This window comes from Magallana gigas, chromosome 8, assembly GCF_963853765.1.
Source record: "Magallana gigas chromosome 8, xbMagGiga1.1, whole genome shotgun sequence".
NCBI lineage: Eukaryota > Metazoa > Mollusca > Bivalvia > Ostreida > Ostreidae > Magallana > Magallana gigas.
Genome location: NC_088860.1, coordinates 15112891 through 15117679, shown reverse-complemented (window position 1 = coordinate 15117679; position 4789 = coordinate 15112891). Strand labels below are relative to the sequence as shown.

The following is a 4789-nucleotide window of genomic DNA, read 5'->3' as shown; positions in this document are numbered from 1 at the left end:
CCATATCCCGCATGAATCACCAAAAAAGCATTTTTGAATTTAAATAAACAGCTTTGACACAAAACACAAAATATGTTTGTGTGATACTAGTAAATAATAAATATTTTTGTGTTCTGAAACGAAGACAAAATGAAAGTAATAGAAAGTCAACTGGTTTATGGGAAAACAGTCCTAAAACAGTATTGTATTTCATATGTTGACCAATCTGTCGCTTGTGCTCTGCAAACACCGCTTCTCTGGGAAACAAGCTCACGATCTGAAACATTTCGTGTGCATTGGCCCTATTTATACTGTGTAAATTTGATAATGATAAAAATTGATGTTGTTTTTGTCTTCCAGACAAAAATGTTAAAAATGTTAATGGTTAGGATTTAGAATTTATGATATCAGTGCTATGAACGTTATCTGAGCTATGTCTGGTTGACGCATAATGTAGCAAATCTAAAAAATTCAAAGCAAACGACCGCTACCGTTATTATTTTGTTCGCGACGTTTCCTAAACTTTTACCGCGGCATCAACTTGCGTTTCCATATTGTAGCATGCTTATCTATATTAAATTATAATTATGATATCTGTCCCAAAATTTTTGTTGGAAAAACTAATGAAGTTCTTTATTATTATGGCCTGTAATTACCTATTGTAATTATTATCTTAATTAACAATCTTTGCAACATTGCTACATGTACATATTACTTTACAGAACAGGTGCATTCAAAGTCAGAATAAAAAAATCGTTACAAAGTCGAAAATAAACGAAATTTAAGACTTTATCCGATTGCATGTAGAAGATAACATTTATTTAACATTTCCTAAATCTATGAATAATTCAAAAATGAACATAAGTATATTTAAATCATGGCATAACATCTTTTTTGCGAAATAAAACAATATCACAAATGCCATCTCACCCAGGAATCATTGAATGATCTGTAATTAGTATCCAACATATACCAATGATCTAAACGTTGGTGCCAAATTGAACAATCTGAAAAAAACCTGTAAATTTAATAAATATTAAAGGGGCATGGTCACGATTTTGGTCAAAAATCATTTTTTCGATTTTAATGTTTATAATGCTTCAGTAAGGCATTTTATAATTGGCAACCAAAATTTGAGTGTCATTTGTTGAGTTATAAGCGAGTTTCAGAGCTTACAATTCCTCGCTATGTAAACAATGCTTTTGTTTACATTTTGAATGTTGAAGTGAAAATTCCAGTTTTAGACCTAAAATGAATGTGTTTATGGTTAGAAACTGTTTATTTATGCTTAAAAAGAATATGAATATAGACAAATCACCTTGAAAAAGATTTTTTACTTGTATATTGAACCTATGTAAACAAAAACAGGGCACGAGCCTTGTTTACATGACGAAGAATTGCGAGCATTGTATCTTGCTTAAAACTCATCGACGGGCACCCAAATTTCATTTGATCATTAGAAATGCATTCATAAAGCATTGTAAATAATAAAAACAGAAAATTAAAATTTGACCAAAATCGTTACCATGCCCCTTTAAACCTTCAGTACAACTTTTCTCTGATCCCTTTTGATCATGGCAAAGACACGAACATCGAAAATTGTCAAATTCTCGAGACAACCTTTCCGTTCTTCAGGAAACAATAAATTTCATAAAATGAAAATCTAAGGCAAAACAAACAAAAAAATTTGCATTAAATTTTAAAATGAAAACTATATAAAAAAAATAACAACATAACTACTAAATAATGATAAGGTTTGATCTATAATTTGTACTGATAGCCAAGGCCGATCCTTTGGGTGGAATAAGTCGACAGTCAACTTCACACCTGATTGGTTGAATTTAATCAATTAAAAAGTGAAGTCCGAGTTAATAACAGAGAATAAAACAAACGGAGTTAATTCGTTCGGCGCTTTGGTTTCAACTAGATCATTATGATTATCTTTTAGTTTGATATGACTATGAATTAATTTTTTATATCAAAAAGTAACGGAATAAAGGGATTTTGCATGTGAACCCATGAAATGAAACACGCTGAGGTGAGAAATTCAGTAAAATTACAATATGTAATGTATATTTGCATAATAAAATATGTTCAAAATTAAATCAAAATTACAATACGAGTTCCAGGTGAAAATGTTATCAGGCGTTTATTTTAATGGATTCAGTCTGTTTGTTAAAGCTATCAAAAATTTGAGCATGTGTATCTAGAACTTTTACTGTATTTTCGTCTCTGTGAATAAAGATTATAGTCAACAACCACTACTGTCATATTTTACCCACTCGTTGCTCACAACGAGATCAAATCTAGTTATTTATTTGTTTGTTTGTTTTTTTTAATTTGTTAAGGTGGTTTTGTTTGGATTTTTAGGGAGTGTCTGAATAATGAAACGATGGTTGTTGATTATTCTGCAGAGGACACCTGTTTCCATAACGTAGAAGCTTTGTTGCTGAAACAATCTTTCAGCGCCTAAAAATCATTCGTTTCTCCTCAAATTCCGTAATAATTCTATTCTATTTGCTTTGTGGAATTTGTATATTAATATTTTCGGTAGGCAGTTACTGCGCACGCCACACGAGCAAGTAATGTACCCATGAGTACGTTTAGGTAGGTTCAATTTACATTTTATTGATGGTGAACACAACCAAACTCAAGGAACCCGTAGAATAACCGTACGATTTGACATTAATGAATGACGTAAGGAGACCTCACTTGTCACTTTCATTACACGTGCATTGACTGCAAGTCGCTTGTGCTAACCATCAACATAGGAGTTGAACGCACAATGAACAGTCATCATACTTACTTCATGCGTACACTAGGAGTTCGTGATGCGTACGAATCGCCCATAAGCAAGTCATATTCAAAAATATAATAATGAAAAAATTCCCACCAGGTAAAGAGAATCGACAGTTTTACCATTAAAATCAAACCAAAGCTTCTAGTAATCTAGTAACACAAAAACCAACCAAACATATATTGAATACGATCTTTTTGGCAAAAAAATGAAAGGCGAAGAGGACAAACGGACGAGAAGGTACTTGATAATGAAGGAGATTGTAGAGAAATGGCATAAGATTTCCAAAGCACTTCAACTTGCAATATAGAATCGAATGTATACATTTTCAGAGAGAGGAGCTGACATATGATATTTACGAACAGAACATTATTTTAAACTAAAACCATCTACACATATATGTAGGACGTTAAATTGCTTACCAAATGTTGTCTGTGTAGTTTCAGTGCTAACCACTGTGGCGGTTGTTGGCATCGTTCCTTCTAAAAAATTAAATGCTCAACAACATAACGGCAGATGTGTAAAGAAGAAAAATTTTAAAATATTCTAGTTTCAATGAAATATATATTAAAGTATCATAAGTATAGAAATAATGCAATGAATACCAATACAAAAAATGAAACGTTCATACTAATTTGAATTAATTATAAAATTGTGTGAATCCCGAAAGTCACAAATGTTGCCGAAGGCCAAAGGAAATTTCTGTCTAAATATCCAATAAGTCATATTTTGCCCGAATTCCAGTCAACACTTGTTTTGTTAACAAACCCTTAACAGGTCTAGGCAACCTCCGTTTTTGGGAGGATAGACCAATTTTAAGATGACAGTCAATTTTTTTTACCACCAGAAAGACTCCGACATCAAAAGTATAGTTTACATCAACCCTTTTACAGAAAAATAAATGACTTTATACACAGGGAATGTGTGTGGGAATGTAATAAACGCTTTTCGTGTTTTTGCTTTAAGAGGCATAATATGATTTGAAGGGAGTTGAATCAAAACAATAGCTCGCGCATTTATATATAAGTTAGGAATTTATTTATTGGAATGATTTTGACTCATCTATTATGAATTGCAGAACAGAATGATCAAGAAATCAAAGATAGATAAAACACATTAGTATTTCGTAAGCACGTAAATACCAATTAACTGAATACATTAAGAAAGCAAAATAGAAAAAAAGAAAGGTAGAAAGAGAGTCCTACAATTTATTATTTTTTTATTTTTTTTGAAAATTGTTTACGATAGAAATTTAATACAATCCAAGAGTTTTATAAAAAAAAAATAGACCTACCAATTTTTTTCTCATAATACAGCCATCCACTGTAAGTTTGTGGTCCCGTGTCTGACATGTGAATGTAGAGAAGTCGGCAAGAATAAGTATCCATGTTGATCATGATGGATTTACACTTATCATTTCTTGTACAATGAGATGCACAGCGCATAGGACTTTCGAAAATAAGTGTTGATATAATATTGGTCGATAGAGTTGCCCTGTTGTCGTAATTTGGATTTCTGGACATGAAGTTTGAGATGATGACCCCACGTACAGCTAGGATCACCACAAAAACAATGTATACGTTCCGTTTCATACTGAGATTAAAAAACCCACTGCAATGTTCGGGTATACTCTTTATATAAACATGTTTCTTCGAAAATGTGATGCCATTGGTTAAGATACATTAAAGAGGGTCCTCCACTTTCTTGTATCTAAGCAAACGAATTTCTTGGGAAAACAAACCATGTCTATTCGTAAGTGGGTTTAAAATTGAAAATCGACCTAAATACACTTTCAACGCAGACACTATGTATAAGAAGAATTGTTCAATACTATGGTAAACTGTGTCAGAAAACTAAAAATAAATTGTTGGTATAAGAAAATTATAGCATTTAGACATATAACTGAGAGAAAAGTCAGAAAAAGAGTTAATCCTAATAACTTCAATGTGATTATATGAACATAAATTACATTGAACTATCTATTCAAATTTTAAAGAAATTCAAAGTTTTACA

At 31.7% G+C, this 4789-nt stretch overlaps 1 long non-coding RNA gene across 1 annotated transcript; it reads right to left on the bottom strand.

The window, feature by feature from the left end:
* Positions 1-857: 857 nt before the first annotated feature.
* Positions 858-4497, bottom strand: LOC109621162 (uncharacterized). Its single transcript, XR_010708361.1, has 3 exons — positions 4071-4497; positions 3199-3258; positions 858-986 (listed from the first exon to the last, which is right to left on the bottom strand). It is a non-coding gene; the product is annotated as an uncharacterized lncRNA (long non-coding RNA).
* Between the last annotated feature and the right edge of the window lie 292 nt (positions 4498-4789).